Source organism: Capricornis sumatraensis, chromosome 18 (genome assembly GCF_032405125.1).
Source record: "Capricornis sumatraensis isolate serow.1 chromosome 18, serow.2, whole genome shotgun sequence".
Lineage (NCBI taxonomy): Eukaryota > Metazoa > Chordata > Mammalia > Artiodactyla > Bovidae > Capricornis > Capricornis sumatraensis.
The window spans coordinates 13511427-13537066 of NC_091086.1; positions in this window are offsets into that span (position 1 = coordinate 13511427).

Consider the following 25640-nt stretch of genomic DNA (forward strand, 5'->3'; position numbering starts at 1 on the left):
TGTTGGGGTGCGTGTGACTTTTTGAATAGTGGTTTTCTGAGGATATAGACCGAGATCTGGGAATGTCAGATCCTAGGGTTAGCTCTGCTGATTTTTTTTTCTGCCGTGCAGAGGCTGTCAGTTCTAGTCAGTTGCCAGTGTTTCTTCCGCTGACCATGTGGGAGGTCCCCCATTCCTCCCCGCTCTCTCCCACATATGCCATTCGTAGACTTGTGAGAACGGCCCAGGATGTCTGGTGGGATTTCATTTCTTGTCATTTTGATTAGCATTCCTTCTGCAATAATTGTGGGGGTTAAGGTATTTTTCTTTCTTTTAGGCATGTGTGGAAAACTTATGTTTCGATTGGCATCTTGCAAGCTGGGTGTGCTTGTAATTTATTTCCCCAATATTTACCCCAGTACCTTTCTTGAGGCGAGCTGTCATTGACAGCACATCTTGCCCCCTTGTGAGCTGGAGGCGCCAGTAAACTCCTTTGGTCAAGTTGTAGTTACAGAAAATGTCCACAAGGTGGCAGCACGTTTTGATGACCACCTCTGGTTCCTGAAGCAACCAGCGCATTAGCGAAAGTCAGCTTCCAGGGTTGTGAAATAGAGTGGAATGGACCTGAGCGAACATTTAAGGACTTGTGTCTCACTACTTATTCCCCCTAAAGTATCACGCACACACCCCCCACACACACACGGCTTCCAGACTAACCGCAACGGCAGCACCTTGCTGACTGGGCTTCAGTGCCCAGGAGTCTGCCCTCTCAGGAAGGTGGCTTGAGCTGGAAACCGCAGCACCAGCAGCCGTAGAGGTTAGGTGGCTATTGCCCCCAAAGTCTTCGAGGACTTGATCTCACTCGGGTCTCTGGTCCCAACAGAGCACAGAGGACTGTATAGGCTTAAAAGGGGCTCAACGAACAGCCTGCCAGGCAGCAGTCTGGCCTGGAGACCCAAGTCTGCCCAGGCTCCCCAGTCAGGGCGGTCGGAAGGAACAAAGCAGGCATCGCTTCTCTTGCTTTTCTTTAACATCGCGCCGATGCGATGGTGGAGTGCGGCCGGTTTGCCGCGCTGTGCTTGTCCTCAGCGTACAGCCGCCGATTCAGGTGTAGCATATCCGCGGTGTATCTCTATTGCATTTTTGGACTTTTTACCGTAGAAGGTCGAGAAGAGTGCCAAGCAGCGGGTCCTTGTGAATTACATACCTCAGATACACTTTTCTGTGTACATAAAGAAGGAAGTTAGGAGATAATTTTTGTGGATTATCTCTTAGAGATACAGATTTCTGTCTTAAGAGATACAGAATGCTGTCTATATATATGGAAGGTAGAAAGGAAGGAAGGGAATAATCTCTGTAGATTATCTGTTCCAATACAAATGTTTTGTATATGTAGGCACAGACATCCTACTTCATTCCTGCGCCGTCACTTACGTCCCTCTGGAACGCTTCTGTTTTTGGTTCTAAGTTTGTTGCCTTGTGTGGCTACTTTTATTTCGCCTAGAAGGTGCCTCGTATACCATGATCTTCCTCTGGCTGACGGACTTCCCTTGGTGTTTGATCCTTCAAGGACCAGCCCGTGGCTACTACTGTCATAATTACCTAATTTCAGTGATGGTTTTTTAACAAGTGAGAAATAGTCTACTGTGTGTATGTACCACACCTTATTTCAGCTTTAATCCCTCGTTGGAGATTTTGCTGGTAGTGTGTCTCGGCTATCGGACGCAGTGCTGAAGCTTTGTTGGGGTGTCCCTGACTTTTGATCAACGGTTTTCTCAGAATATGGGCCAAGGTGTGGAATGTCAGATCCTAGTTTTAATCTCTCTCAATTTTTTTTCAGGCATTCAGAAAATGTCCATCACGCTGACTGTTGCCAGCGTATATTCCCAGAGACAGATTAGGGGGATTCTTTTTCCTCCAGGCTCTCTCCCACATTTCTCGGTTGTAGACTGGTGACGATGACCACTGTGACTGGTGGGATTTGATTTTCCATTGTCCTTTTGAACGGCACTCCTCCAGCAATTAGGGATCCTTAGTATTTTGTCCTGTTGTGGAGGTTTGATTTTGTTTTGGCTTTTTTTTTTTTTCCCCCTAAAAAGTTGTCAGGAGAATTTGCCTTTGACAATTGGGTGACTGAAAGTCAGCTGTGTTTGGAAGTTATTTCTTCATTACCCGCCTCAAGACATTTCCTGAGGCGGGTATTGTTAATTTCTGCCATTAACAGAAATCCAGCCTTTGGGATTTGAGTTGCCGGAGAACACCGGAGAAAATGTTGTAGTTACAGAAAATGTCCACAAGGTGGCAGCATTATTCAGGTGTACCTTTGGTTCCTGGGGTAACCAAAACCTTGGGGAAAGTTTGCTTCTTGGGCAGTGAAATAGGGAGGAGTGCGCCTGAGCTAACCTGAAAGGGCTTAAGTCTCGGTAATCTTACCCCCTAACGCATCACATAAACAGCCCGCCCTGGCTAATCTTTCCAGGACCACAGTACTCCGCTGAGGGTGCTTAGGAGCTAGTGCTAGGAGGCTGCACTCCCAGGAATGAGGCTTGAGCTGGGACCCCAGCACCAGGAGAGGTCGAGGCTAGCTGAACACTGCCTTCAAATCCCTTGAGGCCTTGATGCCACACGCGACTCTGGTCCCAGCCAGAACATGGGAGACAGTAGACCTTTAAACGGAGAACGCAGTGGCACCCCACTCCAGTACTCTTGCCTGGAAAATCCCGTGGACGGAGGAGCCTGGAAGGCTGCAGTCCATGGGGTTGCTGAGGGTCGGACACGACTGAGTGACTTCACTTTCACTTTCCACTTTCATGCATTGGAGAAGGAAATGGCAACCCACTCCGGTGTTCTTGCCTCGAGAATCCCAGGGACGGGGGAGCTTGGTGGGCTGCCGTCTATGGGGTCGCACAGAGTCGGACACGACTGAAGCGACTTAGCAGCAGCAGACCTTTAAAAGGGTCAACCGAGGGCACCCTGCCAGGCTGTGTCAACCATCCCCAGTTCAGCAGTGGGACCCAAGCCTGTCCAGGCTTCAGGGACGTGATAGCATCCCAAGTCAGGGAGGGCGGAGGTAAGAGAGTAGGCATCGCTCTTCTCTCCTCTTTCCATCCTGTCGATGCTGCGGTTCAGGACACCCGATTTGCCGTAGTGTGGTTGTCAGTGTACAGCCTCCTGACTCGGGCACACGTATTTATGCGGCGGGGTATCTCTTTGTTTGCCGTAGAAGGATGAGAAGAGTGCTAAACACCAGGTCCTTCTGAATTATCTGTCTCAGTTATACTTTTCTGTGCATACATAGAAAAACCTTAGGAGATAATTACTGTTGATTCTCTCTTAGAGTTACAGATTTCTGTGTATCTGCAGGGAAGGAAGGGTGGAGGAGAGAAAAGAATATTCCTTGTGGATTATCTATTACAGATTCACAGTTCTTGTCTATGAGAGTAAGGACTTTCTAACTCATTCAAGGCCATTCACTTTTTTTTTTTTTTCTGGAATCCTTTGTCTTTGTATTCTCTGGATTGTAAATTTTTGCCTTGTATGTCTATTTTCATTCTGCTGGGAAGGTACCTCCTATACCATAGTCTTCCTCTGCCTGACTGACTTCCTTTTGCCTGTGATCCTTCAAGGTCTGTCCCTGTGGCTGACAGCGTCTTAATTCCCTAATTTCACTAGCTGTTTCTAATGGGTGAGAAATAGTCTACTGTGTACACGTACCACACCTTGTTTCCGCTTTAACCTCTCGTTGGAGACTTTTCTGGTTGTGTGTCTTTGCTCTTGGAAGTGTAACCCAGAAGGCTTAATTGTGAACGTACACTGGATCTGCTTCTGAGACTTGGACCCTTTCTGTTACTGTAAACATACAAAATGGCCTGCAACCTGCGCCAGCCTGCGCCACCCACCTGTGAAGGACGACAGGAAGTGAAACTAACACACTTCCCTGCCTGAGCTTGCCATTCCAGGGGACATTTCCAAGGACTGAACAGTCTTTTTTCTTTATTACCTCTCCGGCCCGCCACCTCTGATCCATAAGAGCACCTGCCAAGCAGGCCCTGGGATGGCTATCTCGGGGCGCTAGCCTGCCTTCTTCTCAGTCTGCTGGCTCCCCCATTTAAGCCTCTTCCTCGCCTCAACACCTCATCTCTCAGCGAATTCGTTGCCCTGTAGTGCAGCGATTGGAGCGAGCTGGGACTCGGTAAAATTGTAGCGTCTCTTGCCAGAAGCCTTGCTACTTGTGGCTAGCCAGCCCCGATCAGGGAATACTGGGGCGAGACCCTAGAAGCTGCTGGGGCCATTTGTTGTCCTGAGGCTCTTTCCTTCAAGATTACCTGAAGCGGCGCCTGCTGCCCCCAGCGCTTGGCAGTTGAGACAAGGAATGGACAAACTTCTAGAGGCAGACTCTATAAAGTAAGTCAAGGTTAGTCTACCCAATTCCACAGCCAGTTCAGCTGGTTCGTTTGTTTTGGGTCCTTCTGTGTTAAGAGCCTGTGGGCTTGATTCTGGAGGGTAAGTCGCTCTGGTGTGCACACCAGGAGCCTTTTTTCCTCCTCAATCTGGGCTTTTCCTTTACAGGACAAGCCAATTTGGTTGGGGTACCCATTTGCATCTTCCCTAGTGGCTCAGAGGTTAAAGCATCTGCCTCCAATGTGGGAGACCCAGGTTCAATCCCTGGGTCGGGAAGATCCCCTGGAGAAGGAAATGGCAACCCACTCCAGTATTCTTGCCTGGAGAATCCCATGGGTGGAAGAGCCTGGTAGACTACAGTCCACAGGGTCACAAAGAGTCAAACATGACTGAGCGACTTCACTTCACTTCTTCACCCATTTGCAGAGAGGAAGTGTGGTTAGGCTCTACCCTGAACTGGTTCATTGGGAATTAGTTCTTATGGAGCCAGCCCACCCTGAGTTCAGTTCAGTTAAGCTGCTCAGTCGTGTCTGACTCTTTGCGACCCCCTGGACTGCAGCACACCAGGCTTCCCTTTCCATCACCAACTTCTGGAGGTTCCTCAAATTCATGTACATTCAGTCGGTAATGCCATCCAACCATCTCATCCTCTATCATCTCCTTCTTCTGCCTCCAATCTTTCCCACCATCAGGGTCTTTTCAAATGAGTCAGTTCTTTGCATCAGGTGGCCAAAGTATTGGAGCTTCAGCTTCAGCATCAGTCCTTCCAATGAGGATTCAGGACTGATTTCCTTTAGGATTGACTGGTTGGATCTCCTTACAGTCCAAGGGACTCTCAAGAGTCTTCTTCAACACCACACACAGTTCAAAAGCAGCAATTCTTCAGCACTTAGCACTCTTTATGGTCCAGCTCTCACATCCATACATGACCACTGGAAAAACCATAGCTTTGACAGGATGGGCCTTTGTTGGCAAAGTAATGTCTTAACTTTATAATATACTGTCTAGGTTGGTCATAGCTTTCCTTCCAAGGAGCAAATCTCTTTTAATTTGATGGCTTCAATCACCATCTGCAGTGATTTTGGAGCCCAAAAAATAAAGTCTCTCACTATTTTCCATTGTTTCCCCATCTATTTGCCATGAAGGGATGGGACCAGAAGCCACGATCTTCATTTTTTGAACGTTGAGTTTTAAGCCAGCTTTTTCACTCTCTTCTTTCATTTTCTTGAACAGGCTCTTCAGTTCCTCTTTGCTTTCTGCCATAAAGATGGTGTCATCTGCATATCTGTGGTTATTGATATTTCTCCTGGCAATCTTGATTCCAGCTAATGCATCATCTGGCCTGGCATTTCTCATGATGTACTCTGCATAGAAGTTAAATAAGCAGGGTGACAATATACAACCTTGACATACTCCTTTCCCAATTTGGAACCAGTCCATTTTCCTATGTCTAGTTATAACTGTTGCTTCTTGACCTGCATATATGTTTCTCAGGAGGCAGGTAATGTGACATTTCAGACTCTTTTGTTGACTATGAGAGCAACTCAATTTCTTCTGAGGGATTCTTGCCCACAGTAGTAGATATAATCATCTTCTGAATTAAATTCACCCATTCTGGACCATTTTAGTTCATTGATTCCTAAAATATCGATGTTCCCTCTTGCCATCTCCTGTTTGACCACTTCCAGTTGTCGACTAAAAAAGATATACAGCTTAAGAGTTGTGAGTTCAGTTTTCTTGGGGGCAAAATGAGTTCTACAGCCCAGGAGGCAGCATCGCAGATAGCTCTGAGAGAGGCTGCAAAGTGCAGGGGGGGAGGTCAATACATAAGGTTCAGGTGAGGGGGGAGTTCAACACCACGGAGAACTCATTTTACAAAAGACTGTTCGTTAGTCATGAGGATCTGAGTCATCATGAAGGGATTCAGTGCTTCTCTAGATGTGAGGAGATGCCAGGATGGAGATCATAAAATCTGTTCCTAAAAACATCCTCATGAACAGTATGGAAAGGCAAAATGGTAGGATACTGAAAGAGGAGCTCCCCAGGTCGGTAGGTGCCCAATATGCTACTGGAGATCAGTGGAGAAATAACTCCAGAAAGAATGAAGGGATGGAGCCAAAGCGAAAACATTTCCCAGCTGTGGATGTGACTGGTGACAGAAGCAAGGTCCGATGCTGTAAAGAGCAATATTGCGTAGGAACCTGGAATGTCAGGTCCACGAATCAAGGCAAATTGGAAGTGGTCAAACAGGAGATGGCAAGAGTGAACAATGACATTTTAGGAAATCAGTGAACTAAAATGGACTGGAATGGGTGAATTTAACTCAGATGACCATTATATCTACTACTGTGGGCAGGAATCCCTCAGAAGAAATGGAGTAGCCATCATGGTCAACAAAAGAGTCCGAAATGCAGTACTTGGATGCAATCTCAAAAATGACAGAATGATCTCTGTTCGTTTCCAAGGCAAACCATTCGATATCACGGTAATCCAAGTCTATGCCCCAACCAGTAACGCTGAAGAAGCTGAAGTTGAACGGTTCTATGAAGACCTACAAGACCTTCTAGAACTAACACCCAAAAAAGATGTCCTTTTCATTATAGGGGACTGGAATGCAAAAGTAGGAAGTCAAGAAACACCTGGGGTAACAGGCAAATTTGGCCTTGGAATACAGAATGAAGCAGGGCAAAGGCTAATAGAGTTTTGCCAAGAGAACACACTGGTCATAGCAAACACCTCTTCCAACAACACAAGAGAAGACTCTACACATGGACATCACCAGATGGTCAACACCAAAATCAGATTAATTATATTCTTTGCAGCCAAAGATGGAGAAGCTCTATACAGTCAGCAAAAACAAGACCAGGAGCTGACTGTGGCTCAGATCATGAACTCCTTATTGCCAAATTCAGACTTAAGTTGAAGAAAGTACGGAAAACCACTAGACCGTTCAGGTATGACCTCAATCAAATCCCTAATGATTATCGAGTGGAAGTGAGAACTAGATTTAAGGGACTAGATCTGATAGATAGAGTGCCTGATGAACTATGGAATGAGGTTCGTGACATTGTACAGGAGACAGGGATCAAGACCATTCCCATGTAAAAGAAAGGCAAAAAAGCAAAATGGCTGTCTGAGGAGGGACTTACAAATAGCTGTGAAAAGAAGAGAAGCGAAAAGCAAAGGAGAAAAGGAAAGATATAAGCATCTGAATGCAGAGTTCCAAAGAATAGCAAGGAGAGATAAGAAAGCCTTCCTCAGCGATCAATGCAAAGAAATTGAGGAAAACAACAGAATGGGAATGACTAGAGATCTCTTCAAGAAAATTAGAGATACCAAGGGAACATTTCATGCAAAGATGGGCTCCATAAAGGACAGAAATGGTATGGACCTAACAGAAGCAGAAGATACTAAGAAGAGGTGGCAAGAATACACAGAAGAACTGTACAAAAAAGATCTTCACCACCAAGATGATCATGATGGTGTGATCACTCACCTAGAGCCAGACATCCTGGAATGCGAAGTCAAGTGGGCCTTAGAAAGCATCACTATGAATAAAGCTAGTGGAGGTGATAGAATTCCAGTTGAGCTATTTTAAATCCTGAAAGATAATGCTGTGAAAGTGCTGCACTCAATATGCCAGCAAATTTGGAAAACTCAGCAGTGGCCACGGGACTGGAAAAGGTCAGTTTTCATTCCAAACCCAAAGAAAGGCAATGCCAAAGAATGTTCAAACTACCGCACAATTGCACTCATCTCACACGCTAGTAAAGTAATGCTCAAAATTCTCCAAGCCAGGCTTCAGCAATACGTGAACCGTGATCTTCCAGATGTTCAAGCTAGTTTTAGAAAAGGCAGAGGAACCAGAGGTCAAATTGCCAACATCCACTGTATCATTGAAAAAGCAAGAGAGTTCCAGAAAAACATCTATTCCTGGTTTATTGACTATGCCAAAGCCTTGGACTGTGTGGATCACAATAAACTGTGGAAAATTCTTCAAAAGATGGGAATACCAGACCACCTGACCTGCCTCTTGAGAAACCTGTATGCAGGTCAGAAAGCAACAGTTAGAACTGGACATGGAACAACAGACTGGTTCCAAATAGGAAAAGAACCTCATTTCATAGTTCATCAGGCACTCTATCTATCAGATCTAGTCCCTTAAATCTAGTTCTCACTTCCACTCGATAATCATTAGGGATTTGATTGAGGTCATACCTGAACGGTCTAGTGGTTTTCCGTACTTTCTTCAACTTAAGTCTGAATTTGGCAATAAGGAGTTCATGATCTGAGCCACAGTCAGCTCCTGGTCTTGTTTTTGCTGACTGTATAGAGCTTCTCCATCTTTGGCTGCAAAGAATATAATCAATCTGATTTTGGTGTTGACCATCTGGTGATGTCCATGTGTAGAGTCTTCTCTTGTGTTGTTGGAAGAGGTGTTTGCTATGACCAGTGTGTTCTCTTGGCAAAACTCTATTAGCCTTTGCCCTGCTTCATTCTGTATTCCAAGGCCAAATTTGCCTGTTACCCCAGGTGTTTCTTGACTTCCTACTTTTGCATTCCAGTCCCCTATAATGAAAAGGACATCTTTTTTGGGTGTTAGTTCTAGAAGGTCTTGTAGGTCTTCATAGAACCGTTCAACTTCAGCTTCTTCAGCGTTACTGGTTGGGGCATAGACTTGGATTACCGTGATATCGAATGGTTTGCCTTGGAAACGAACAGAGATCATTCTGTCATTTTTGAGATTGCATCCAAGTACTGCATTTCGGACTCTTTTGTTGACCATGATGGCTACTCCATTTCTTCTGAGGGATTCCTGCCCACAGTAGTAGATATAATGGTCATCTGAGTTAAATTCACCCATTCCAGTCAATTTTAGTTCACTGATTTCCTAAAATGTCATTGTTCACTCTTGCCATCTCCTGTTTGACCACTTCCAATTTGCCTTGATTCATGGACCTGACATTCCAGGTTCCTACGCAATATTGCTCTTTACAGCATCGGACCTTGCTTCTATCACCAGTCACATCCACAGCTGGGAAATGTTTTTGCTTTGGCTCCATCCCTTCATTCTTTCTGGAGTTATTTCTCCACTGATCTCCAGTAGCATATTGGGCAACTACCGACCTGGGGAGTTCCTCTTTCAGTATCCTATCATTTTGCCTTTTCATACTGTTCATGGGGTTCTCAAGGCAAGAATACTAAAGCAGTTTGCATTCCCTTCTCCAGTGGACCGCATTCTGTCAGACCTCTCCACCATGACCCGCCCGTCTTGGGTGGTGCCATAGGCGTGGCTTAGTTTCATTGAGTTAGACCAGGCTGTGGTCCTCAGCTCCATTAATTCATGGCAAATAGAGGGTGCAAAAGTGGAAATAATGACAGATTCCACTTCTTGTCTGTAAACTCACTGTGGGTGGCGACTGGAGCCATGAAATCAGAAGACATTTACTTATTGGCAAGAAAGTTATGACAAACTTAGACAAGGTATTGAAAAGCAGAGACATTCCTCTGCCAACAAATGTCCATACGGTCAAGGCTATGGTTTTCCCAGGGGTCATATACGGTTGTGAGAGCTGAATCATAAAAAAGGCAGAGCACCCAAGAATTGATGCCTTCGAACTGTGGTGTTGGAGAAGACTCCTAAGAGTCCCTGGACTGCAAGGAGATCCAACCAGTCCATCCTAAAGGAGATCAGTCCTGAGTGTTCATCGGAAGGACTGATGCTGAAGCTGAAATGCCAATCTTTTGGTCATCTGATGTGAAGAGTCGACTCTTTGGTATAGTCTGTAATGCGGGAAAGGTTGAAGGCAGGAGGAGAAGGGGATGACAGAGGATGACATGCTTGGATGGCATCGTCAATGATGGACATGAGTTTGAGCAAGCTCTGGGAGTTGGTGATGGGCAGGGAATCCAAGCATGCTGTGGACCATGAGGTCACAAAGAGTCAGACATGACTGAGCCTCTGAACTGAACTGAAAAACAGAAGGATGCAATATTTTTACGGAATCCACTTTATTGAAATATTACCACATTGTGAGCTTTTCGTTGGTTTTGGAGATGACTTGCTTGTGGGTGTTTTGGTTTGCAAATATTTCTTTGCATTCTGGGTTGCCTTCATTCCTGAAGGTTTCCTTTTTTGGATACCTGCTATGAAGTTGAAGTAGGTCGTATCTTCCTGGTTTTGGTTTATTTCTCTTTGCTCTAGGAGACGGATTCCAAAAGACCTTGCACGGGAGTCATCCAAATCCCAAAAGACCTTGTAGTTTATATCCTCACGTGTTCTGCCTGTGTTTTCCTTAAGACTTTCATAGGATCCCTCCTGACCTTTAGATGTTTATGATTTGGAGTTCATTTCGTGTATGGTGTTAGAGAGTACTCTTACCTCATTCCCGTTTTCTTTGTTTTAATAAGCCTCCTACGATTCTTCGTAGTATCTCTTACCAGTGTCTATTGCCAGCATCGGGGGAGGAATATTCCCTCTTCTCCACACCTTCTCCATCAGTTAGTGCTGGGCACATTTCTGACGACGGCCGTTCTGAGTGCTGGAAGGCGATTCCTTCCTGCGGTTTCGTTTTGCATTTATCATATTTAGCAAAACTGACCTCTTCTCACGTGTTTTCTTTTCAAGGGTGAGTTCATGTTATCTCTCGATGCAGCCTCCTATAACTTGGCCCTGTTTTAAATTCTTTTCTGATGACCACCCCTAGGACGTTTGTTGAGATCAGCTGTTTTTGACTTCAGACCCCTTGGGTCCTGAGAATACTCAATGCCCTTCTACACAGCTTTCAAGCTGTTGTTCCAGGAAATGGCCACAAGGCGGCAGTATTTCTCTCTCTCTCTCTCTCTCTCTCTCTCTCTCTCTCTCTCTCTCTCTCACACACACACACACACACACACACATACTTCCCCTCACCCCACCCTGTCATTTCAGTGTGATTTTACATTGGAATAGAAGTGATTCCTGATTTTATGTGTGTTTCAGTCGTACAGAAACTTGATACATTCATGGAAGAACATTTATCTATTCTCTTTCTTGTTCCCATCTAGGTGATTACAGTGTGTTCAGTGAACTTCCAGCTGGTAGGTCGTTTTGGATCACCTATTGGAGACATATATGAGAGTCTATTCAAATCTCCTCCTTTACTTCACCGAAGATTGCGGGCTCCTGCAGAGGGCAAGAGTCACTCCAGGAACGTCGTGGGGGCACACTGCCTGCCTGCCACATCCTCCCAGGACCCTAAGCCCCAAAACAATCCAGCCTGGGACTCAAACCTGCCCAGTCTCCAGAGATACGATTCCAGCCAAGATAACCGTGAGATGAGGGGAACAGAGTCAGCATATGTTTCTGTATTTTTTGTGTTTATCCAGTTATTTGAACTTGAGTATGTAGGTGAATTACACGTCAGTGGGTGGGTTTTTTTGTTTGTTTGTTTAATTCATAGTTACCTGATTCACTCACACGTTGCTGCATTTCAGGGACTGGTCCTGCATAGAGTATGACAGAAAGAGGAATATCATTCCTAGCATTACCCAGTAGGTCCTTGGGGCTTATTTTCTAAATAGTAGTGTGCACATGTTAAGCAAGAAGCTTATTTCTATGCACCCAACACCTTTCTTCTCTGCTAACAGTGAGAGACGGTTTTTTTCTAAGGTTGAGAACTGTTTATCTTGGCTCAAAGAGCTCCTACGTATCCATTTTTAGATTCCACCTACAAGTGACATCATGTCTACTTATCGCTCCCTCCCTGTCTTACTTCACTTGCTGTGATCATCTCTACCTTCTTGCCTGTGCCTGGACATGGCACTGTTCCATTCTTCCTGGCAGCTGGCTCATATACCACTGTGTATACAGAACCCATTTTCTTTATTCATTTCTGTGTCCTTGTCCACTTGGGTTGCAGCAATGTCCTTCATTTGGAAATTGGTCCAGCAGGAATGGCATGGGTGCCCCTGTCCTCAAAAATGCTTCTTCTCCCTGACTGTGTGCCCAGGCACACGACTGCTGTCTCCCCAGGCACTTCCACGCTTCATTTTCTGAAGATCCTCCATATTGTTGCTTTCTAGTGGATGAACCAATGGACCTTTTTAGTAATCCCATCAGAATTAATTTCTTGATGGGAGTTTCTATTCCTAAACTTTTCCCATTTTTATTTTGTGAACCTTCATTCTTGATTATTTCGTGTGTTTGTAGCCATCCATCCACTCTTTCTTTTTCATTTGAGAGACAATATTCTATATGCTTCGGATTACAAAAGAGTGATTCAGTATTTTCATGGAATATATACCATTTAAGATATTGCAAAATCATGTCTATATTTCTCTCTGCTGCATATAATATCTTATTGTTTTTCTTAAATTATACATAGTGATTTTTATTTCTTAATTTCTACTTCAACACCCACAACCAAATCCCCACAGGAATCCGTTAGTTTCTGGATCTGTGAGTTTCTTTCTCTTTCACAGATAAGACCATTTGTGTCTTATTTTAGATGGAAATTAGATGTGATTTCCTATGGCCGTTTTCTCTGAGTTTGTTATAACCTTACCTTAGATGAGAGTGTGTAAATAAGTTCTCCTGAAAGGAGTATAATTTTCAGGTATAACGTGAAAGGGGCTTCTGTTCACCTTTTAGCCCGCCAGTTGCAGTCCTGAAATAGAAACTTTTCCCTATTTCAGCCCAGGAACCTGAGGGGCAGAGTTGCCAGCCTGAAATGCAGGAGCAGGCACTTTTGCCTCTTGCTGGGCCACCAGGGACCCGGGAGGCGCCACTTCCCCCGGGTCGGCAAGAAGAGGCCCTACTCCACTGGTCCATGATGGACCATCATGGAAGTCCTCACTTATTCATTTTAAATTGAAACTGCAAAGTTAACCTGTTAGATGCTCTAATTTGCCAGATTTTCTTATCATTACAAATACTTTAAATACCAAGCATATACAGATTGTTCTATGTGACAGACAGACCCTAAGGTGAGCCCCAGTGATTTCCCATCTCCTGGTCTCCATACGCTTGTGTAATTCCCTCTTCCTGAGTGAGGGCAGGACCTGGGACTTGCTTCTAACCAACAGAATACGGCAAAGGTGATATGAAGTCAGTTCCTTGGCCACGTTGTGTTATATGGAAAAGATGATGAGAGGTCACATACACGATTATGTTGTGTCGTAAATGACTCTGTGTCAGCAAACTGGGGTGAAAGATTCTTCTTGGGTTTTTGAAGCGAGCAGCAGCATTGGAGAAGACTGCTGCAGGCTGATTATTTGCATTCCTCCAGCTCAGCTGATAAAGAATCCTCCTGCAACACAGGAGACCTGGGTTCTACCCCTGGGTTGGGAAGATCCCAACCTGGAGAAGGGAACGCCTACCCACTCCAGTATTCTTGCCTGGAGAATTCCATGGACAGAGGAGCCTGACAGGCTTGAGACCATGGGGTCGCAAAGAGTTAGACATAACTGAGCAACTTTCACTTTCAAAATTCATATGTGGAAATCTTAACCCCAAAGGGATGGTACTAGGAGGTGGGTAATTAGGTCATAGTGGTGATGCCTTCATGAATGGTATTAATACCCTTATAGAAAAGGCCCCAGAGAGCTCTGGTGCCCTTTTTCTGCTATATGAGGACATGAATACAAACTGACAGTCTGCGACCCAAAAGAGGGCTCTCACTGGAACCGGGCTATGCTGTTGTCTGACTTCCAGCCTCCAGAAGTGGGAGAAATAAGTTGCTGTTGTTCATAAGCCACATCCGCTTGCAAGAGGGTGAAGTAGAAGGACGTGTGCTCATTTTCTCCTGCGAGAACTCCAAAATTACAACTCACTGTTGAACAACCATCAACAGCAGAATGTTGGATCTCACTAAAAAAGATACCGCATGTCCAAGAGCAAAAGAGAAGCTACAGCAAGACAGTAGAAGGGGTGAGACCACATTTAGAATCAAACACCATTCCTGCCAGAAGTGCTCGGAGGGCTAAACAAACCTGTGCACACCAGGAGACCCCACAAAAACTGAGCCAGACCTGCCTTTGAGTGTCTCCTGAGGAGGTACGGGTCAGCAGTGGCCTGCCACAGAGGAAGGGGCTCCGGGTGCAGCAGACCTGGGTGTGGCACAAGCCCTCTTGGAGGAGGTCACCATTAACCCCAGCATCAGTCAGTTCAGTCCAGTCGCTCAGTCCTGTCTGACTCTTTGCGACCCCATGAATGGCAGCATGCCAGGCCTCCCTGTCCATCACCAACTCCCGGAGTTCACTCAAACTCATGTCCATAGAGTCAGTGATGCCATCCAGCCATCTCATCCTCTGTCGTCCCCTTCTCCTCCTGCCCCCAATCCCTCCCAGCATCAGAGTCTTTTCCAATGAGTCAACTCTTCGCATGAGGTGGCCAAAGTACTGTAGTATCAGCTTTAGCGTCAGTCCTGCCAGTGAACACCCAGGACTGATCTCCTGTAGAATGGACTGGTTGGATCTCCTTGCAGTCCAAGGGACTCTCAAGAGTCTTCTCCAACACCACACTTCAAAAGCATCAATTCTTCGGCACTCAGCTTTCTTCACAGTCCAACTCTCACATCCATACATGACCACTGGAAAAACCAATGCCTTGACTAGACGGACCTTTGTTGGCAAAGTAATGTCTCTGCTTTTGAATATGCTATCTAGGTTGGTCATAACTTATCTTCCAAGGAGTAAGCGTCTTTTAATTTCATGGCTGCAATCACCATCTGCAGTGATTTTGGAGCCCAAAAAAATAAAGTCTGACACTGTTTCCACTGTTTCCCCATCTATTTCCCATGAAGTGATGGGACCAGATGCCATGATCTTCATTTTCTGAATGTTGAGCTTTAAGCCAACTTTTTCGCTCTCCTCTTGCACTTTCATCAAGAGGCTTTTTAGTTCCTCTTCACTTTCTGCCATAAGGGTCATGTCATCTGCATATCTGAGGTTATTGATATTTCTCCTGGTAATCTTGATTCCAGCTTGTGCTTCTTCCAGCCCAGCGTTTCTCATGATGTACTCTGCATAGAAGTTAAATAAGCAGGGTGACAATATACAGCCTTGATGTACTCCTTTTCCTATTTGGAACCAGTCTGTTGTTCTATGTCCAGTTATAACTGTTGCTTCCTGACCTGCATATAGGTTTCTCAAGAAGCAGGTCAGGTGGTCTGGTATTCCCATCTGTTTCAGAACTGTCCACAGTTTATTGTGATCCACACAGTCAAAGGCTTTGGCATAGTCAATAAAGCAGGAATAGATGTTTTTCTGGAACTCTCTTGCTTTTTCCATGATCCAGCAGATGTTGGCAATTTGATCTCTGGTTCCTCTGCCTTTTCTAAAACCCTCTTCCAACAGCACAAGAGAAGACTCTACACATGGACATCACCAGATGGTCAACACCAAAATCAGATTGATTATATTCTTTGTAGCCAAAAATGGAGAAGTTCTATACATTCGCCAAAAATAAGACGGGGAGCTGACTGTGGCTCAGATCATGAAATCCTTATTGGCAAATTTAGACTTAAATTGAAGAAAGAAGGGAAAACCACTAGACCATTCAGGTATGACCTAAATCAAATCCCTTATGATTATCCAGTGGAAGTGAGAAATATTTTTAAGGGACTAGACCTGATAGATAGAGTGCCTGATGAACTATGGAATGAGGTTCGTGACATTGTACACAAGACAGGGAGCAAGACCATCCCCATGGAAAAGAAATGCAAAAAAGCAAAATGGCTGTCTGGGGAGGACTTACAAATAGCTGTGAAAAGAAGAGAGGCGAAAAGCAAAGGAGAAAAAGAAAGATATAAGCATCTGAATGCAGAGTTCCAAAGAATACCAAGGAGATATAAGAAAGTCTTCCTCAGCAATCAATGCAAAGAAATAGAGGAAAACAATAGGATGGGAAAGACTAGAGATCTCTTCAAGAAAATTAGAGATGCCAAGGGAACATTTCATGCAAAGATGGGCTTGATAAAGGACAGAAATTATATGGACCTAACAGAAGCAGAAGATATTAAGAAGAGGTGGCAAGAATACACAGAAGAACTGTACAAAACAGATCTTCACCACCAAGATGATCACGATGGTGTGATCACTCACCTAGAGCCAGACATCCTGGAATGCGAAGTCAAGTGGGCCTTAGAAAGCATCACTATGAACAAAGCTAGTGGAGGTGATGGAATTCCAGTGGAGCTATTTCAAATCCTGAAAGATGATGCTGTGAAAGTGCTGCACTCAATATGCCAGCAAATTTGGAAAACTCAGCAGTGGCCACGGGACTGGAAAAGGTCAGTTTTCATTCCAAACCCAAAGAAAGGCAATGCCAAAGAATGTTCAAACTACCGCACAATTGTACTCATCTCACACGCTAGTAAAGTATTGCTCTAAATTCTGCAAGCCAGGCTTCAGCAATACGTGAACCCCAACATAGAGCCGCCAAAACAGACTCTTGGAAGGCACAAATAAAACCTTGTGTACAGCAGGACCCAGGAGAAAGGAGCAGTGACCCCACAAGAGACTGACCCAGACTTGCCCATCAGTGTCCAGGAGTCTCCAGTGGAGGCGTGTGTCAGTGGTGGCCTGCTGCAGAGTCTGGGGCACTGAGTGTAGCAGTGCATCATGGGACCTTTTGAAGGAGGCTGCCATTATCTTCACTACCTCCGCCATAGTTTGGCCTCCAGTCAAACAACAGAGAGGGAACACAGCCTCGCCCACCAACAGAAAATTAGATTCAAGATTTAGAAGCATGGCCCCACCCATCAGATCAAGACCCAGTTTCCCCCTCAGTCTCTCCCATCAGGAAGCTTCCATAAGCCTCTTATCCTTCTCCATTAGAGGGCAGACAGAATGAAAACCACAGTCACAGGAAACTAACCAACCTGATCACATGGACCACAGCCCTAACTCAATGAAACTATGAGCCATGCAGTGTAGGGCCACCCAAGACAGACGGGCCACAGGAGAGAGCTATGACATAATGTGGTCCACTGGAGAAATGAATGGCAAACCACTTCAGTATTCTTGCCTCGAGCACCCCATGAACAGTATGAAAAGGCAAAAAGATAGGACACTGAAAGATGAACTTCCCAGGTCGGTAGGTGCCCAATATGCTACTGGAGATCAGAGGAGAGATAACTCCAGAATGAATAAAGAGACAGAGCCAAAGAAAAACAGTACCCAGTTGTGGATGTTACTGGTGATGGAGGTAAAGTCCAATGCTGTAAGAACAACATTGCATAGGAACCTGGAAAGTTAGGTCCATGAATCAAGGTAAACTAGAAACGGTCAAACAGGAGATGGCACGAGTGAACATCGACATTCTAGGAATCAGTGAATTAAAATGGACTGGAATGGGTGAATTAACTCAGATGACCCTTATATCCACTACTCTGAGCAAGAATCCCCTAGAAGAAATGGAGTAGCCATCATAGTCAACAAAAGAGTCCAAAATGCAGTTCTTGGATGCAATCTCAAAAATGACAGAATGATCTCTCTTTGTTTCCAAGGCAAACCATTGAATATCATAGTAATCCAAGTCTGTGCCCCAACCAGTAATGCTGAAGAAGTTGAAGATGAACTGTTCTATGAAGACATACAAGACCTTCTAGAACTAACACCAAAAAATGATGCCCTTTTCATCATAGAGGGCTAGAATGCAAAAGTAGGAAGTCAAGAAATACCTGGAGTAACAGGAAAATTTGGCCTTGGAGTACAGAATGAAGCAGGGCAAAGGCTAACAGTTTTGCCAAGAGAACGCACTGGTAATAGCAAGCACCCTCTTCCAAAAACAGAAGAAAAGACTCTACACATGTACATCACCAGATGGTCAATGCCAAAATCAGATTGATTATATTCTCTGTAGCCAAAGATAGAGAAGCTGTATACAGTCAGCAAAAACAAGACTGGGAGCTGACTGTGGCTCAGATCATGAACTCCTTATTGCCAAATTCAGACTTAAATTGAAGAAAGTAGGGAAAACCACTAGACCATTCAGTTGTGATCTAAATCAAATCCCTTAAGATTTGATTATACATCCCTTATATAGTGGAAGTGACAAATAGATTCAAGGGATTAGACCTTATAGACACAGTGCCAAAAGAACTATGGACAGAGATTCATGATATTGTACAGGAGGCAGTGATCAAGACCATCCCCAAGAAAAAGAAATGCAAAAATGCAAAATGGTTGTCTGAGGAGGCTGTGCAAATAGCTGAGAAAAGAAGAAAAGCAAAAAGCAAAGGAGAAAAGGAGACATACCCATTTGAATGCAGAGTTTCAAAGAATAGCAAGGAGAGATAAGAAAGCCTTCCTCAGTCATGAATGCAAAGAAGAGGAAAACAACAGAATAGGAAAGACTAGAGATTTCTTCAAGAAAATTAGAGATACCAAGGGAACATTCATGCAAAGATGGGCACAATAAAGGACAGAAATAGTATGGACCTAACAGAAGCAGAAGATATTTTGAAGAGGTGGCAAGAATGCACAGAAGATCTATACAAAACAGATCTTCCTGTCCCAAATAACCATGATGGTGTGAACAGTCACCTAGAGCCAGACATCCTGGAATGCAAAGTCATGTGGGTCTTAGGAAGCATCACTATGAACAAAGCTAGTGGAGGTGATGGAATTCCAGTTGAGCTATTTCATATCCTAAAGATGATGCTGTGAGAGTGCTGCACTCAATTTTGCCAGCAAATTTGGAAAACTCAGCAGTGGCCACAGGACTGGGAAAAGTCAGTTTTCATTCCAATCCCAAGGAAAGGCAGTGCTAAAGAATGTTCAAACTACCATACAATTGCACTCATCTCATACACTAGCAAAGTAATACTCAAAATTCTCCAAGCCAGGCTCCAATAGTATGTTGCACTTCCAGATGTTCAAGATGGATTTAAAACAGGCAGAGGAACCAGAAATCAAATCACCAACATCCGTTGAATCATCGAAAAAGCAAGGGTTCCAGGAAAACATCTCCTGCTTTATTGACTATGTGGATCACAACAATGTATGGAAAATTCTTCAAGAGATGGGAATACCAGGCCACCTTACCTGCCTCCTGAGAAATCTGTATCCTGGTCAGGAAGCAAGTTAGAACTGGACATGGAACAACCGACTGGTTCCAAATAGGGAAAGGAGTGTGTCAAGGCTGTATACTGTCACCCTGCTTATTTAACTTCTATGCAGAGTACATCATGAGAAACGCTGGACTGGAAGAAGCACAAGCTGGAATCAAGATTGCCGGGAGAAATCTCAATAACCTCAGATATGCAGATGACACCACCCTTATGGCAGAAAGCGAAGAGAAACTAAAGAGCCTTTTGATGAAAATGAAAGAGGAGAATGAAAAAGTTGGCTTAAAGCTCAACATTCAGAAAACCAAAATCATGGCATCTGGTCCCATCACTTCATGGCAAATACATGAGGAAACAATGGAAACAGTGAGAGACTTTATTTTGGGGGGCTCCAAAATCACTGGAGATGGTGACTGCAGCCACGAAATTAAAAGACACTTACTCCTTGGAGGAAAAGCTATGACCAACCTAGATAGCGTATTAAAAAGCAGAGACATTACTCTACCAACAAAGGTCCATCTAGTCAAAGCTATGGTTTTTCCAGTAGTCATGTATGGATGTGAGAGTTGGACTATAAAGAAAACTGAGTGCTGAAGAATTGATGCTTTTGAACTGTGGTGTTGGAGAAGACTCTTGAGAGTCCCTTGGACTGCAAGGTGATCCAACCAGTCCATCCTAAAGGAGATCAGTCCTGGGTGTTCACTGGAAGGACTGATGTTGAAGCTGAAACTCCAATACTTTGGCTCCCTGATGTGAAGAACGGACTCATTAGAAAAGACCCTGATGCTGGGAAAGATTGAAGGCGGGAGGAGAAGGGGACGACAGAGGATGAGATTGTTGGATGGCATCACCAACTCGATGGACATGAGTCTGAGTAAACTCCGGGAGTTTACTCAGTAGTGATAGACAGAGAAGCCGGGCATGCTGAAGTCCTTGAGGTCACAAAGAGTCGGACACATCTGTGCGACTGAACTGGACTGAACTGCTCAGCCTCCCACTCTGTAATACCTTGTTGTAGCAGCTCAAATGGACTCAGAAAAACACCATGTAGCACAGCAGACTCATTTGGGAACATGGACACTTCTAGAATCTGATGGAACCCTCCAGTTAATAGTCAGCAATAAGTCAGGGTCATCAGTCACATAGCAGCAAGGAAATGCCTTCCGCAGCCTTAATGCACTTGGAAGTGGATTTTTCCTCAGTCACGCCTCCAGATGAAAATGCCATTAGCCAGCACCTTGATGGGAGTCTGGTAAGAGCCCGCACTTAAGACTAGCCAGGACCCCTGACCCTCAGAAACTGTGAGATAATAAAGATGTGTTGTTTAAAGCCACCATGTCTATAGAAATTTCTTACACAACAATAGAAACTGCTAATATATTAATCTTAACACAAAAGTACTAATATTACTGATGTGATTGACTTTCTTTTTTATATAATACTAATTCTAATCTTCCTTTAGTCAAATGATATCTATAAAACAATTGTATCATCTAAGCAAATTAGGGTTCTTATTTTAATCTAGCTAATTGTGGTTGTATATCAAACAGAGAGATTTTTCTTTAACTGGGACTTGGGATTTGATTTTGTATGCTTTACTATAGAGCTTTCTGGAGAAGGAAATAGCACTCTACTATTCTTTCCTGGGAAATCCTGTGGACAGAGGAGCCCAATGGGCTATAGTCCATAGGGTCACAAAAGGATTGGACACACACACACACAAAGAATTGGACACAATTTAGTGACTAAACAACAAATGAGATATAATGAGACCCTTAATAGAGTTCTATACCTTAAAAAGAATCATCTGGGGCTAGCATATCCCCTAGATTCAAATCCCACGTTACCCACGCTGCTGTCTGAGTTGAATTGGCTGCTCTACCCTCCCTCCCCATAAGCTATAGTGCGTTATTTGTTCCTTGCTTAGATATATGTTTCTTTGGCTTTTAAAAGCTATTACAATGTCTTTCTACATGACTTAAAGATTGCATTAATGACATTGCATATGATTCTTCCTACATATATCTTATTTCTATTGATCCTCTTTGAATTTGATCATCTTTTTTTCCTGTTTGTCAGGTCACAATTCATATAGATATTTAATGACATTTGTCTGGATCTTGCATATTACGTACAATCAGTAGAAACATTTGATTTCAAACAAGCCCAACGTGAAAAGATGGAACAAAGCAAACAGAAAAAAAAGGAACCTGATAGAAGTGAACAAGAATGAAAGAAAACCAACCAATAAATAATATCCTTGGGAAAATAATAGAAGATTCTGCATCCATAAAACAAGGATAGTATATTGTGAAAAACTAAATAGCAATGAATATTTGGAAATTTGAAAAATATTCAAGATGAAATAAAGCGTTATAATAGGAGAGTTGGAAAGTCACATCAAAGTTATTGTCCAGCAAGCAGAACAAAAAGACAAAAAACAGAACAGAAAGCGACTGGTGGTATAGACATAGAGCCTCAGTCTAAGAGATCAGAAATCCTAGAAAGAAAAAGAAATGGAATACAGAAAATTTCCCAAGGAAAGGTACTAGAAAATTTCCCACACATAAAGGACACAGAGCCTCCAGACTGAAAGGGCCCTCAGTGCTAGCTTGATGAATAGCAATCTATCCTCGAGAGGGCACATCTCTGACATTTCAGAACATTTGACATAAAGAGGCAACCTTAAAAGTTTTCAGAGAGACAAAATAGGTTACATATAAAATAATGACAATCACAGTACCCTAAGACTTCTCATCACTGCCAAATAGTAGATAGAGTAATGCCTTTAAAATTACCCAGCCAAACCACGCAACAAGCATGGGGATTGAATAAGACGCTCTCCTTACTTAGAGACTGCTGAAAGCTGTGCTTCAGCAAATGCAGAGAGCAAACAAACCCAGAGAAGGATCGCTGGATTCAGGGAAGGGAAACCCAACACAAGAGAAACAGCTTGACGGGGAAGAGAGTTCTCAGGATGACAGCTGTGCCGTGGGCTAAAGAGCAACCCGTCCAGACAGCAGTAGAAAGTGGAGTGCTGTGAGAGGGAGGCCTCTGAGGAAAAGATGGAAATAGGTTATTAATATGCTCGAGCACTATGGGGGAGGAAAAACCTACTGAGAGGATTTGACAGAGCAGATGGACCTCTTGGGAAAATATTTAAGATTGATACAGAGAAAACGGGATTTTAAAAATTATTAATTCCAGGAAAATTAAAAATTTGTACAAGACTAACTGGATCATCACTAGACTGTATTTCAATAGCCAAAAAAATTATATTGACTACGGATTTAGCTAGAATTTTTATGCTGGAGGAGAGAGGAAGTTGGAGGTGATAATACAACAGGCTAAATGATCATTTACTTAATAGAAGTTTAATAGTTTCGAATTGATAAAATCAAGAGATTAGAGTATAAATATATAACTTAGAAATATGGAGATAAATGCCAGGTTTATGGGGGGGGGGGGGACTAAATTTGTCCAAAATAGTTGCCTCCAGGGAGCAGGGGACACATACTTTCATTAAGACTTTTCAGTATTATTTTGAGCACCTACTATATGCCAGGCATATACCTCTTTCTCCTCCCGATCTCAGTCGCTAGAGTCAGTCCACTCTCAAAGAGCCATATGGCGATCTCTTTCATTGCCTCTCGCAGGACCCTGCTCCATCCATCACTGGTTTTCAATTTTCCATCATCAGTCAGTCTCTCCCTTTCCATTGGCTCCTTTCCTTTTGCCTATAACTGTGTCCAAGAACTTCCAGCTTGGCAAACTGACCGGCCAACTTTGGCTTCATTCCCTGGACTCTGATCTTGTAACTTGGCACGGAATATCGTTGGAATGATAGTCACTACTAATGAGCCCTCACTGAGCCCAGCTCCAGAAGCTCCCACATACAGGTACTTGCAAGGCACCTAATGCCAGCCCTACCTGCAGCAATGGGCACTGAGAAGTCAAAAGTACAATAACTGCAGATAAACAAGGAAGCAAAGAAGAGTACAGGCTGACAGTGAAAGCTGGCAGGGTCTTACTGCCATTGGGAACACAAAAGCTAGACAATGGTGAGAGGGATAAGGAATATGATAAATTTGACTTTAAACAGATTGAGTTTGTAACTTATAGAATTGAGTAGTAATCAGGGTAAAGTAGACAGTTAATCATGTCCCAAAACAGTGAAGTATAGTGGGGAAGGTGTTAGAATTAATATATATTAGATTCATATTCTGGCTCTGTGTGTGTGCTTAGTCACTCAGTTGTGTCCAAGTCTTTGTGACCCCATGGACTGTAGCCTGCCAGGCCCCTTTGTCCATGAGGATTCTCCAGGCAAGAATACTGGAGTGGGTTGCCATGCCCTCCTCCAGGGTACCTTCCCAACCCGGTGATCAAACCTGCATTGCCTGCATTGCAGGCAGATTCTTTATCATCTGAGCCAGCAGAGAAGCCTGAAGAATACTGGAATGGGTTGCCGTGCCCTCCTCCAGAGGATCTTCCCAACCCAGGATCGAATCCAGGTCTCCCGCATCGCAGGAGGATTTTTTTACCAGCTGAGCCACCAGGGAAGCCCATTCTGGTTCTACCAACTACTTCTCTGAGGCTCAATATTCTCATCTGCAAAATAGGGATTGTATCTTGATTAGAAAGCATGCATGGCACATTTGAGTTGTCACCAGGGAATCAAGAAGTGATTCTTTGTGGCTGTAGTGTGACATCTAGTTTGGAGAGGTCAGGACTGCAGGTAATGCTGTGATTCTAATAGTGTAGAAGATCAAGGATAATGGGCTCCACGTGTACTCAAGGGAGGGGACAACCAAAGGTAGAAAAAGATGGGACAATTTAGGATCTACTTGGGAAGTAGATACTACACTTGATCTTAGCCAAAAGACAGATGGTGACTGCAGCCATGAAATTAAAAGACGCTTACTCTTTGGAAGAAAAGTTATGACCAACCTAGATAGCATATTCAAAAGCAGAGACATTACTTTGCCAACAAAGGTCCGTCTAGTCAAGGCTATGGTTTTTCCAGTGGTCATGTATGGATGTGAGAGTTGGACTGTGAAGAAGGCTGAGCACCAAAGAATTGATGCTTTTGAAGTGTGGTGTTGGAGAAGACTCTTGAGAGTCCCTTGGACTGCAAGGAGATCCAACCAGTCCATTCTAAAGAAGATCAGTCCTGGGTGTTCTTTGGAAGGAATGATGCTGAAGCTGAAACTCCAGTACTTTGGCCACCTCATGTGAAGAGTTGACTCATTGGAAAAGACCCTGATGCTGGGAGGGATTGGGGGCAGGAGGAGAAGGGGACGACAGAGGATGAGATGGCTGGATGGCATCACCAACTCATTGGACGTGAGTTTGAGTGAACTCCGGGAGCTGGTGATGGACAGGGAGGCCTGGCGTGCTGCGATTCATGGGGTTGCAAAGAGTCGGACACGACTGAGCGACTGAACTGAGCTGGGAAGTAGAGCTATTAGGATGCTGTGATTTTTTGGTTTGGGGCAGGGGGTTGTGGCAGATGAGGTCAGTGCTCCACCTGTGGACCCCTCAACCATTTTCCTGCTTTGTCTTCCCTTCAAACAGCCAGCATCTGTGAGGAGAGCCAGACATAGCTGGGACGTCATCTCCCCAGGGAGAACCCAAGGAAATGACTCCTGGTGTAGAAGTATACCTCCTCCAGCTTCCTTGCCCCTGGTCCCGATTGCTCTCAGGTAGGCCAGTCTCCAGGCTCTTCCATGGAGTTAAGCCTATATTGTCCTTCAAAGGACTTTGTTTGATACCAGATACTTGCTTCTCTTCCTTCCCTGCCATGACTCTCTTCCTCACTGACTTACTGCTTTTTTCCTAGCAGTACTTCCCATGAATCCTCATCTCAGGGTCTGCTTCTGGGGAGTTCATCCTAAGACGGTGTGGTAGTCATTAATGTTGTTTGTTATTTTTTCTGCCCGCTGCCTTCTGGGCATGTGATAGGGCTGTTCTTCCTGGCCTTCTGTGGTGGGGCCAACTCATCAGCTCTAGCAGATGATATTTGCTGCTTCTGGGCTGAGCATCAAATAAATCCCCCAGATGAAACCCTTCAGAGTTCTTTTCTTTCCAATGTGGTGACCAAGAATATTCCAGATAGTGGCTTCTCTCTCAGCCTGGGACCTCCAGGCAGTGTGACAGAGTGGAGCAGAGCCCCAGCTTGGTCTCAGAAGACAGGGGGAGAAACAAACT